Here is a 13378-nt window from a genome sequence, read left to right on the forward strand (position 1 = left end):
CACTTCCTGTTGTAGCTCCGACTCTGCACATTCTCAGCACAGAACAAGACAGGAAGACCCCGGGGCTTCCAAGACAGCTCACGGCCCAGAAGTGCAACTTCTCCTGCGTCTAGACTGGGGGTGGGTTGGCAGTAATTGGGTATGTGTTGGACAGCTAGCCTTGCTTTTTGAAATCCAGGCTTGGAAGGTGGGGAAGCTAAGGCCCTTTCTCTTAAGGGTCATCAGAGATCAGATGATGTAAGAGGGTACTCCCTCTCTTGAGCTGTGTGGTCTGTAGTTCTGACGTAGGCTGGTGGGGAAGGCACGGGCTCGAGCTGGGCAGCATGGGAATTGCCTGTGACTTCGCCTTGGCATTGATGCTGGGACCCCCAAAGAAGCTGAAGTTTTCTGTCTGTCTCTATCTTTGTGTGCTGCCTCCAGCTCTGTGCAGGTAGATAGGGAAGGCCTCCCATCCTCCTATTGTTGTTGTTAGGTGCCATCGAGTTGGTACAGACCCATAGTGACCTTATGCACAGCAGAACGAAACACTGCCCGGTCCTGGGCCAACCTCACTACTGTTGCCACGCTTGAGTCCATCGATGCTGCCACTTGGTCAATCCGTCTTGTTGGGGTCTTCCTCTTTTTTGCTGGCCCTCCACCTTACCAAACATGATATCCCAGTGACTGGTCCCTCCTGACAATATGTCCGAAGTATGAGAAACGAAGTTTGGCCATCTTGGCCTCCAAGAGCACTCTGGCTGCACTTCTTCCAAAACAGAGCTATTAGTTCTTTTGGCAGTCCATGGAACTTTCAGTCTTCTCCTCCAACACCATAACCCCAAAGTATCAATTCTTCTACGGTCGCCCTTATTCAATGTCCATCTTTCACATGCATATGAGGTTATTGAAAATACCATGGCTTGGGTCAGGCGCACCTTAGTCCTCAAGCGGACATCTTTACTCTTCAACGCTTTAAAAAGGTCTTGTGCAGCAGATTTGCCTAATGCAATACGTTGTTTGATTTCTTGACTGCTGCTTCTGTGAGTGTTGATAGTTGATCCAAGAAAAATGAAGTTCTTGATAACGTCAACCTTTTCTCCGTTGATAAGGGGATTTTTGTTTTCTTTACATTGAGCTGTAATCCATACTGAAGGCTGTGGTCTTTGATATTCATCAGTAAATGTTTTAAGTCCTGTTCATTTTCAGCAAGCAAGGTTGTATCATCTGCATATTGCAGGTTGTTAATGACTTCTGATGTGGTGCTGCCTGTTAATGCAACATCTGGTTTGAGCCCTTAAGGCCGGCAGTTCCAACTCACCAACTGCTCCTTGGAAACCCTGTACAGGGTGGCTATAAGTCGGATCCCGCTTGATGGCACTTGGCAACAACATCCTCCTATGGAAGTCCCATAAATAATTCAAGTTGACAGGACCCTGTCTCCGCCTAGACTTTCCATTTGCCTCATGCAGGCACTTCTGTTGTCAGCATGGCCTTGGCCTTCTATCAGGGTCCCTGTCCCCTGATCCATTTCCTGAGAGCCCAGGGTCTGTCCCCAGCATCCCCCCACCTGCTCACTGATGCACTTGAGTTGAACTGGGTCACCACTCTGAGCTCTGGTGTACCGCCCACCATTGCAGCCTTGTCATCATGCTCAAGTGAAAACATGCCCAGGATCCTTTGTAGAGTCCTCTTCCCAAGTGTCTCCACCACTCAAGGTTATTATAACCCACTGTGTGGGTTATTCTCAGGGCCAACTCCCATGAGTCAGCCTGGGGGCTGGGAAGGCAGGTGAGGCCCTCAGCTTGAGACAGGATTCACGCCCCCATCCTCACACACTTGCTGAATACCCTGGGCTCCCCTTAGTGCCTCCTCCCACAGACCAGCCCTCCCCTCCCCATCCCACCCCCAGCCCAGCATCCTTCCTTAGCACTTCTTGGGAAGGCAGAGGAGGGAGGGAAAGAGGGAAGGGCCAACACACCCTAGCCCGGAGGGCTCAGCTAAGAGGTCCAGTAAGAGTAGACAAATGGCCCCAGGCTCCTGCATCCTCCTGTCTTCACTGGGTAATGTCCTGAATGAAACCACTCCAGGCCACATTCCAAGAGATTCAAGGGCTGATTTCTGCTGATGGGGCCTACCCATGGAGGCTGGCTGTTAAATGAAGCCCTGGGTTGTCTGTGTCAGAACAAATCCTCCCTGCAGCCCCAAGGGGCCTAGATGACAGCTGGTATGCCTCTGAGCTGCAGGAAACTCCCTGGTCTGAAAGGGGTATCACGGATAGCAGGGCCTGGGGTTGTATTTGGTTTCCAGACTGGGGACAATGACAATATCAATGATTCTAAGAACCTTAGACCTCACTTTATGCCAAACACAATGACAGATGCCACCCATCAAATGGAAGTGGATGAGGGCATAGTAACTTGTCACTCGCAGTCGGCACATTTTTATTTCCTAACAGCCTCTGTGTATGTAACCTCTACCCGCATGCCAAATCTGAATCCATTAAAAGTTACAGAAGATACACGCCTTTTAGAACTTGCCACTCCCATCTTGGGAAAGCTGACAGAGGAAACCACAAATCAAACTTGTAAGGGTTCAAACTTGAGCTAAGTGAATCATGGACTTTATCTTATCAAAGCCAGTCTGCTCCTTATATCTGGAAACAAACTGGCCCTTTATGACCTGTTCACAAATACTATGGTTTTCCCTGTGGGCACGTGATGCAATTTCACTTCCTTTCCTCTTGAAGATAAGTGTGGCCACATGATTTGCTTTTGGCCAAGGTAATGTGGATGGGAGTGACATGTGCCATTTTGGACACTTTAAGAACAGCTTCTCATATCCCTTCTTTCTGCCATGGTGATCTTGGAAGCATGTGTTGTCAGCTTGGGTCCCTGAGTGACTATCATTGTTGGATATTGTGCTTTAATGAATGATTTCATGTGTCTCTTCTAGCCTTAGTCTTTGTGGGCCTGGGTAAAAGAAGGTGGGAGAAGCTACTGGTAGGATGACATGATTCAGCTGTGGATGTTAACAGTGTTCATTCTTGAAACTCTAGCATGGTTATAAAAGGAGTCATCTCAGAAGTAGGAGGCCGGATCTAACTGCCATCAAGAAGAAAGAGCCAAGAGTGGATTGCATCCTTTGGATCCCAAGATCCCTAGGGGTGCATTCAACCCCCTCGACTCAGGGACAGAAAGCTGTGACATTAGGAGCAGCAGCAGCAGAACAAAGCATGAGACAGCACAGTGGGTTTCTCAGCCCAGGGAGCAAGTAAAGCTGAGTGACTTTAGGCAGGAGACTTGCTTCTAGAGGGAGGTACCACCAGGCACTTAATTGGGGGGAGCTCAAGTTTGCTGACCCATGGAGCTAGAGTTGCATGCCTTCAAGCTGAGGCGTATGGTGGAGTGGTGTGTCCTGTGGACATTCATCAGCAGCCCTAAAAGAACTCTAACGTGAGTCAGGCAGAGCGGCCTGCCTGTGAGCACAGCTGAGGAAAGGCTGTCATGATGGAAACACCAGTGTCCTGAACAGCTCTGACCCTGAATTAGAACCTGTTAACCTCCCTAACAAACCCCATAACTGTGAGTATGGGGGTCTGAATTTTTGTGGCCCTTGAAATGAACTATTGAACCCAGCTGAATAGAGAGTGCTGTGGGAGGGATGGTTGATGCCTTTATTATTATTATTATTTTGCAGATATGTCACATGAGACAGAAGTAAGTCTGTACTCTATCAGGCCATTGAGATGTGGAGGTTGTTATGCAGCACAGCTTGGTCCATTTACCACCTCACAACCAGATACCCAATATGGGGTCCTCATGTTGAAAGAGACTTCTCACAAATATTTCGTTGTAAAAATAAATGTGTGCCATTGAGTTGATTCTCACCCTGTATGGGGTTTCTGGGAGCAGCTGGTGGGTTTGAACCTCTGATTTTTCCATTAGCAGTCCACTGCTTATCCCACAGCATCACACCAGGAGTCATTGGACAAATATCCTATATAATGATGTTGTTGCTGTTAAGTGTCATTGCATCGGTTCCAACTCATGGAGACCTTGCATAGGGTTCCTGGGAGAAGCTGATGGATCTGTAATAAGAGCGTCCCACCACCTGTCTGTCTGCTTGTCATATTGTAGTGTCTTTGTGTTGCTATAATGATGACAGGTATACCACCAGTATCTCAAATACCAGCTGGCTCACCCACACTGGACAGTTTAGGTGGAACTTTAAGACTAAGAAGAGAAAGAAAGACCTGGAGTTGTACTTCTAAAAATGAGCAAATAAAACTCCTAAAGATATACAAAATTCAAAATAATAAAAAGGACCAGATTTATTGGTCTGACAGTGACTTGTGGGACCCTTGAGACTGTGGTCCTTAGACCTCCTTCACATTTGGAACTGAACACACCCCAGGGATATCCTTTCAGCTAAATAATAGAGACCTATAAGGTGAAAAATAACATCCATGTGGAACATATTCCTCCAATCAGTCAACCACAAGGGCAGCATTTGCCCAAAAACAAAGTTCAGAAGATGGAGGAACAGGAAAAAAGGATGAATGAAAATGGGGAACCCAGGGAGAAGGTGAGAAATGCGCTGTTAACATTGAGGGGGATTGTAACTACTGTCAGGAACCAAAATGTGTATAAATTGTTGAATGGAAAACTAACGTGCTCAGTAAGCATTCACCCAAATCACAGCAGAATGTTCAATAAATAAATGCCCTTTGGAAGGAAAAAGAGAACCATATGACTCACACAGAACATTGTCTGACAGAGCCCTGGAGTATGAACCTCCTGGCTGCAACAATGGACTTGAACATAGAACAAACCATTGTGAAGATGGCTCAGTCATTCTGTTGTCCATGGGGTTGTCACAAGTCCTAGCCAACTCAATGGCAGCTAACAATAACAATCAAGTATCTACTGTGGACCACCAGTGACACAATCACACTCTCTGCTTCTCAAGATCCTAATTTTCAGATGGAGAAATAGAGTCAGAAATGCTGAAGAGCTTTCTCAGGGTCCAGAGCTAGTGAGCACCAGAGCTGGAACTCGGAAGCTGTTCTAAAGTGGATGTCCTCTTTGCCCCACTGTGCAGTCCCCCTTGAGGAGCATGGCTTCCTCTGGGGAATCCCAGGACCTAACTCAGGCCCACAGGGCCAGGATCCTACCCAGGGTGGCGTCAGGAGTGAGAGCCTTCCCGATGCTTGTATGGATATTGTTGAATGAAGTTCTTGGCCATATGCATTCACAGTGCTGTGGGGGAGATGTTCCCCAAGTCAAGATCTTACCCAAATCCATACCCCGACAAACATTATCTGGAGTCTAGAAAAGCATACCCAAGGAGCATGATAATTTCTCAAATGGATATAAACGCTTTGGTGATTACCAAACTACAAATTCATTTAAAGGCATTATTGAATTCCTAGTCGTTTTTGTCATCTATTTTCTCCATCAACAGATAACTAAAAGGATAATGAGTATTGCATGGGGGCTGCTAGGGAAAAATTATGTTGGAAAAATGAAATATATTGTTTTTGGCTGAGATTGAGGTGGTGGTGGTTTGAGGAGTCCAGGAAGGAGATGGGGGTGGGATGGGGGGAGGCGGGTAGTTTGTGTATATGAAGCAATAGGGACAAGAATGGGCCTAGAGGCAGTGATGTGATGAGGGGAGGGCTGTGTGGAGGAGAAAAAAGTGGAGTGCTGGGGTCAGTTTTGTCCTGTTTCATACCTCTGCCCTGCATTGCAGCAGCTGCCTCTGTGTCAGGGGCCCCAGAAGTCAAGGGGTGAGGCTGTGTGCCTGGTCCCCAGCTCACCCAGGAGTGAGGTAGCCTCCTGAGGTCACCGAGGTGTTGAAACCTCTGGGACTATATTCCAATAAATCTTAGATGGTAGGGAAGGAATTCTGGGAGCAGATATGAAAGAGCTTGTAGTGAAAGCAGACTGCAATATGGAATGTGTCAGGCTGCAGCATTCAAAAGCAGTATGGTTTATGGCCTGCCCTCTCCCCTCTGAAGCTCTAATGTACATTTCACAGGCCTCTCAGAGCCAGAGGTTCCGGACAAGTACCGTTCCATGTCTTTGCGATGCCCAAGGGAGCATTTTTAATCTGAAAGAGATGAGAGAACCCGAAAACCATTTAAAACCACTTAGGTCTCATAATGGGCAGGAGAGTTGTGTAGGTTCTTACTGGGTGGAGGGTTGTGTATTAACTGGAGCTATCCAGACTGGGAAGGCACAAGATAATTTTCTGGCAGAAAAAAAAAAAAAAATCAAGTTTCAGAATCCATTCTGAAATGACTCCAGGGCCAGAGGAAGGTGCAATCTCTGTCTGCTGGCTCCCCCAGCCCAGGGTGTCCGAATCGCTGGGATCAATACTGCGTGCTTGGGAACTTCACATATCACCTGCCCAGCCGTGTCTGAAATATGAGGCTTTGGAGAGCATCTGTTTCCCGGGGAAGCCTTGGTTTCTAGAATCCCAGAGCAATACTTCATATTCTTCCATCACAGAAACTTATTTCTGGGCTGATTTTATCCTTTGAGAAGGAATTTTTTTTTTCTCCTCCTTTTCTCTTAACATTTAAAATCTCACAACATTTCTTCAGCTTAAAGAGCAAATACAATTTTAATACAGTGGTTATTAGTTTAGAAGCCCTTCAGCCACTGACAAATGTACTTAGCAGCGTCGGCAATGTTCCGATCTTGCTCTCAGGGCGGGAGAAACATGGGGGGAAGATGGCTCAAGAGCTGAGCTTTCTAGAAGAGCTGCTCCCAGGGGTGGGGGACAGAGACTGTGAGGGTTTCTCTCTCCCCCTCCCCAAATATTTCCTGGCCTCATAGACAGTATGAATGGGTATTGGGCAATGTTAGCACATAACAACAACAGCAATGGCTTGTTATGGTCAAAGGTCAATGGTGGTGGTGGTTCTGAATCATAGCGACCCTCTGTAGTGTTTCTGAGACTGTAAATCTTTATGGGACCAGAAAGCCTTATCTTTCTACCACAGACCAGCTGGTGAATTCTGACTGCTGCCTTTGAAGTTAATAGGCCAGCTGGTAACACACTACACCCACCAGAGTTCCTTCCATAGGTCAATGGTGGTGGCCGTGTGCTGTGGAGTCGGTTCTGACTCATAGTGACCCTGAACAGGGTTTCTAAGGCTGTAAATCTTTACGGGAGCAGAACGCCTCATCTTTCTCCCGTGAAACAGCTAGTAGTTTCAAACTGCTGACCTTGCGATTTACAGCCCGATTTGTTACCACTATGCTACCAGAGCTCCTTTCCATAGGTCAGTAGTGGTGAGCAAGCGTGTGCATGTGTGTGGTGAGAATGCATGTTGTTTATGAATGCAGTACGTATATGTGTGTGTGTTAAATGTGATGTCTGCTGAGTGTGTGTTTGTGAGTGTTGGCATGTGTGTGTACGTGTGTGTGTACAAAAGAGAGTGAGTGAGTGTGTACATGTATTTGTGGGCCTTTAAGACTCTGGTAGTGTGGTGGTTATGAATCGGGCTGCGAACTGCAAGGTCAGCAGTTCAAAACTACCAGCTGTTCCATGGGAGAAAGATGAGGCTTTCTGCTCCCATAAAGATTTACAGCCTTGGAAACCCTGTACACGGTCGCTATGAGTTGGAACCAACTCCAAGGCACATAACAACGAGAAGACCCTGAAGCAGAATTGCCCAGCTCTTCAAGGAGATCTCAACCGAGGTCTTCTCCCAGCAGAGGGCAGCAGCGGACATTTTTGAGGCCAGAGATGCCCAGAGATGGATTCCATCTGAAAAATCCCCAGGCCGGCAGCTACCTCCTTGCTCTAGCAACTAGGGACAATTCTCGTAAGCAACCTAGGTTTGCTCAGGTTTGATTGGTCCCCTGAGAGCCCAGAATGGCAGCAAACTTTTTTTAAAAGCTTAGAATTCATCGTCCAGGTTAAATTTCTCACACCCCCACTTTTAACTTTTATCTGGCAGAGAGGAGTGGCTGGGTGGGGGTGGTGGCGGAGGGAGTTTCTGGTAGACCAGAGCTACTCAGCTGCCTTGGATGAGTTATGTTGGGGTTTGGCGGATAGGGGTCCGCCTTAGGCCTGGTCTGGATCAATTCACAGGGGGGTGCCCGCTTGCCAGGAGGAGGTGGGATCAGGCACTTGGGTACTTGAGCAGGGCAGGTCAGGGTCTGAAGTGTATCTCAATCATTCCATCCCCTCCTGCTCTTGCTCACTCATGGGACAGAGGGAGCCCAGTCTCTGCCCACTGCCCCTGCCCACATCCCTTCCTCCCAAGTGCAGGTAGGCCCACATTCTTTCCACAGGACCTGACCTTCAAGTCTGGCCTTCCAGGTCTCCCCAGCCACTGAGGGTGGAAGTAAGTGTAGTATGAGGCAGCTCTGGGAAGCGCCACCACCCACCCCAGAGCTCCTCCTGCCCCCACACTTACCTCTCACTCCCATTCCTCACTTCTTTCAGCCAGCCCTGAACAACAGATGCTCATAAAGTTTATCACCGTTCCCTGCGGCTGCTGGTGAACAAGATAGCAACCATAGAGATTTCTGCATGCGAGTGATGTGTTCAGTGCCCTGCTCACAGCAGGTGGAAGCAGGGGCCATGGGCTGGCGGGGAAGCCTGTCCTGCAACCCTGGGACATGCTGGGGCAGAGGCCAGGGAGGGTCCCAGGACCGGGGTCCTTTGCAGAGGAGGGGCTCCTGTCAGGTGTCCATGGGAGCACTATAGGGCAGGGCACAGGGGAAGGGGACAGAGGGGACCAGGAGACCTGGTTCTGCCTCGACTCCTACCCTCAACACAGCTATGTTCTTACTTCCTAAGGGACAACTGGCTCTTCAATTTAGCAAGTCTGTGTCTTGGAGAAAAATCCAAGTGGGGTTGGCAAAGACTCTTCTAGGTTAAAAGAGGCTTAAGAGACATAGTGACCAAATGCAACTTGATTAGATCCTGATGTGAATAGCATTAAAAGACATTTAAGGGCTACTAGAGGTATTTTGGATTGGATAGATAGGATGTAGAGGCTATTTGGGAATTGTTCATTTTGTTCAGGGGAAAATGGTATTGGAGTTATGTAAGAACATGCTGAGATACTTCAGGGAGAATGCTGTGATGTTGTAAATTACTTCCAAATACTTCAGCAAGCAGATGAAGCAAATATGGCGAAACTTAAACCAGTGATTAAGTCCTAGTGCCGGACATGCAGGTGCGCATTCTTCTCTGCACCCTGTAAAGCAGCCTGGTGGAGCTGTGGGTTCCGCACTGGGCTGCTAACTGCAAGATTAGCGTTTGAAACCCAACAGCTGCTCCATGGGAGAAAGATGAGGCCACCTGCCCGGTAAAGGTCTCCATTCGCAGAAATGCTACACAGGGTTGCTATGAGTGGAATCGACTAGATGGCATTAAGTTTGGTTTTTTTTGGTTTTTTTTTTTTTTTTTTGGTTTTATGTGTCCTGTAGGTTTGAGGCTTTTCAAAACAAAAAGATTATGAAATAAATGGATAACTTTTTGAAATGAGAAAATATTGAATATTTGAGTCTCTAGGAAAAGGTCTGGGAAGGAACTTGGCAAGGATATCTTTTAAGCCCCCAGGCTCCAAGGACCCTAGACAGAGGTTTCTCTCCCTCATTGGATTTAGAATTTCAAATTAACTAGAGGGTCTACAAGAGGCCATGGGGAGCTGGGGTCCCAAAGACTCTGACACTGCCCTGGGCCACCAGGCCTGGTGGTGACCTCTCCAGTGTCCAGACTCCCCACTCATGGGACTGCCCCACACCCAGGCTACTGCCCACAAGCGCTGACATCACCCCAGGCGGAAGGGAGGGGCTGCTGGGACAGGACATGCCGTTCCCAGGGCCCAGGTTGCTGCCTGCTTTTCCTGGTGACAGCCCCTCTGTTAAGAGTTAAACCAGGTCTGGAGTAGGAATTTCTGGCTCCAACCCCCTGCACTTGCCCCCACTGCTTCCTCTGCAGGCCTAGCTCACCACATCCATCTCTGCCTTCACCCAGGGGCCACAGTTAGAGGACTCCCAGCACACTCGGAGGGGCAGGGGCGGCTTCGCATTCCAGTCAGGGGAGCGGAGAGAGGAGCAACAACAGAATTTCTGTACTCCTGAACTGTCCCCTCCACCTCCCCACACACAGACATGTTAGCACCTCCATAGGGCGGACCCCCAGCCCACTCTGGATGGAAGTGAAGTCAACCCATACCTACCCCTGCAGAGCCTGCAGTATAAACAGGCCCGGGGGACAATGAGATCTCTGTCCCCTATATCCCTACACCCTGAGGCACATGGCCCCTGGGCAAGACTCACCAAGAACTCTTTCTCTTCCTAGTGGGGTCCTGTGTGGGGCAGGCGTGGAAAGGAGAGGTCCAGTCGAAAGTAATCTCTCTTGGTGCCCCAGGTTAACTAGATGTTGGACAAAGGCCCTTCCCAGTGCTGAGTACACAGTGTCTGATGCACTGGTGTGGAGAGGTCTGCCCAGAAGGGCCTGGCTGCCAGCGGCCTGGGCATGGAGGGTCACCTGACCCTTTGGGGAAGGGCAGACAGGACTGGTGTGTCCAGCTGTCTCCTGTGGCTGCTGGAGGGGGCGGGGCTGGGGGAGAGGGAGGGAAAGGTGGAAGAGGAGAGAGAAGAGGGGCAGGAGGAAGAAGAGAGGAATCTAAAGGGTTAGAGAGTAAAGTTCATCTGGACTGCTTGGCTGGCTGGCACCGAGAGAGCCCGTTGTTCATGGAGATCAGACTAGGATGATGGGTCATGTTTTCCCTTCCTCTGGTCTCCCTGCTCCCACAATCAACAAGCAGTCAGATTGAAGACACTGTGCAAGGGCTGACCCCAAACCCTAGTAGGCGAGTGCTCATGGTCAGGGGGTTAGTTGGGGAAGGGGTTGTGTTTCAGCAAGGCAAGGGACAATTCCAGTGTAAGTGCTTGGTGGGATAAGAACCTGGGGCAAAGGCGCATTCCCCAACCTATCCTGGGGACGCAGAGAGGGGCACGGAAGGTGTGCAGGAGGTGACCAACTGAAACCTGAGGGGGAACTAAGGGCCATCGGGTGAGGGTGGTGAGAAGGAAAGGGTGCATGAAAGACTCAGAGGTGGGGATGGGGTGCACTCAGAGGGACTGGCACTGGGGATTTCCCATGAGAGATGAGACTGGGATGGAAGTCTGTCTACAGGCCTCACGGCTGGGTGGAGGGTTTGTACATTATCCTTTGCATGTGGGAGCAACTAAAGGCTTAGGTGTATGCCTCGAGCTCTGCTTTGAGGAGAGGGACTGGAGAGGAGTGAGTTCACAGGCGGTAGGTGGTTCTGAGGTTTCTAGGTGAATCCTAGCTTGGGTCAGGGAAGGGGACAGTGGTGTGGAAAGAGTAGACAATGTCAGAGTTGTTGAGGAGGCAACTTGACAAGGTCCGTGACTGGATGGGCGAGGGTAGCAGGATGGGTAAAGGTCAAGGGATAGGCTTTATTTAGGTCGGAGTGGCCCTGGACCAGGTATTAGGAAGGTCCAGTTCCCTGGGGCTCTGGGTGCCTCACCTGCCCCAGGCCCTAGCCTGTACCTTGCTGGTTTCTCTGTGGTGTAAGAATCCCCTCCAGAGGCCCAGCCACAGCCCTTCGCTCCAGCCTCCTCTGTCCATCACTCTCAGGCCCAACTTGCTCCTGCTTTGGGCCAACTTATCTCTGGCCCTGGACCTTACCCCCCACATCCTTGCCACTTCCAGGGTCCTCTCACACCTGGCTCTAGCAGCACTGAGGTCTGCTGGCTTTTCCAGCTCTCCCTTTCTCCATTTCCACTTGTCCCTGGGGAAGCTTCCGTACCAGCAGCCACTGCTTCCTCACCACTACTCACTCATGAAGCAGGAGGAGCTCTGAGTTATGAGGACAGGAACCTAGGTTTCCAGGCCCTTACCCTTGACCAGGCGGCTACCAAGCAGTTTTAGGTGGTGGTTCAGACTTACCACCTAACTTTGCTGCTGCCCCACCCCACGTGAGCACATCAAAGATTCCAAATTCCCAAGTTTCTCATTTTCCTAGTATTCCATCCTTGCTGAGGCTCTCCTGGGACCTCTCCTCTATTTCCAGTGCCATTTCTGGGGAGGTTTGAGCTTGTCCTGGCTGGGGGAGGGTTGGCAGGACTGAGGCCTGAAGCAGGCACTGTGTGTCTTGCAAGTAACCAGTCCTCCAAGGGACAGAAGAGCTGCTCTCTCAATGTGTGTTAGAGACATCTATAACACAGTTCTTTCCTGCGCCTAATATCCCCCACCCCCAGGCCATCAGGATGCTTGAAATTCTTCCATTAGACCAGCCTCTTAGGGCCTGACTGTCCACAGAAGGTGGCTGTAAAGTACATCTAGGGCAGCAGTCACTAGGCTGGGCTCTTTGGGTTTCACAAGGTGGCAGTGGGGGTGTGGGTGGGTGGGTGGGAGGCGATGGGGGCTGCCATAGGCTGGAGAGTTTTGCCTAGAGAGGGTGGGCACTTGAAGGCCCTCATAGCTAGCCTACAGAAAGGGTCTCTGGGAGCACTAGGGAGGTACACTGAAGCAAGGAGGGTGTGGGCAGTGGAGCAGGGCACCACCCAGGGCCTGGCATACCCCAAGTTGCTCAACAGACATATTAGGGGTGAGGGTAAGCATAGGAGGAACAAGCTGTGATGGGGAGGCCTCCGAAAGCTTGCCCTCTGCCCACCCTGCGGCAGACTGCCTTTCCCATCTCTGCATACAGGACATTTCAGACCTACCAGACACTTGATTTAAAGTTGGGTCGGGGTGCTCCTAGCCCAGGGTGCCAATCACATTTCACTAGGGAGGGCAAATGGCCAGGCCACCCTGCTAGGCCTGAACTTCCTTGCTCATCCCTGCTTCTGGCCAGCTCTGGGCGGGGGCTCCTTTCTTTTCCCTTCCACCCACCCTGTTCTGGGGACTGTAGACAGGGCTGAGCTGGAAGGGCCCTTAGAGATCCACCTGAACAAGAGGTCAGCGAGTGACATAGCCTGGACTGGAGCCCAGGGTCCAGGAGGGACGGGCCACGTTCTACTCCCTGTTTTGTTGTTAGTTGAGCAAGGTTCCCTACACACTTCTCCTCCCTCCATCTAGTCAACGAAATGATTGAGTCCCTTATTTGTGTCACAAGACAGTAAACAAATCACCCATGCTCTGCCGTGTGGAGCCGGGCAACCTGGTGCGATGTTTCACAATCAAATATGGTGCTTTATTTCTGTTTTCCGACTGCCGCCAAGTCCTCTCGATGGTCATTTGTTCTGAAGCTCAGCTTCCTCTCCAAGATGCCTGCTGCTAATCCTCTTTCCATAACCGTGTCTGGGACTCATCTTCCTGGGACAACAACACCAGCCAAATCATGGACCACAGTCCATAAATAAAATCACACATCTGGCCATTTTTCCTTCCA

The sequence above is a fragment of the Chrysochloris asiatica genome, unplaced genomic scaffold (assembly GCF_000296735.1).
Source record: "Chrysochloris asiatica unplaced genomic scaffold, ChrAsi1.0 scaffold00038, whole genome shotgun sequence".
Taxonomy (NCBI): Eukaryota; Metazoa; Chordata; class Mammalia; order Afrosoricida; family Chrysochloridae; genus Chrysochloris; species Chrysochloris asiatica.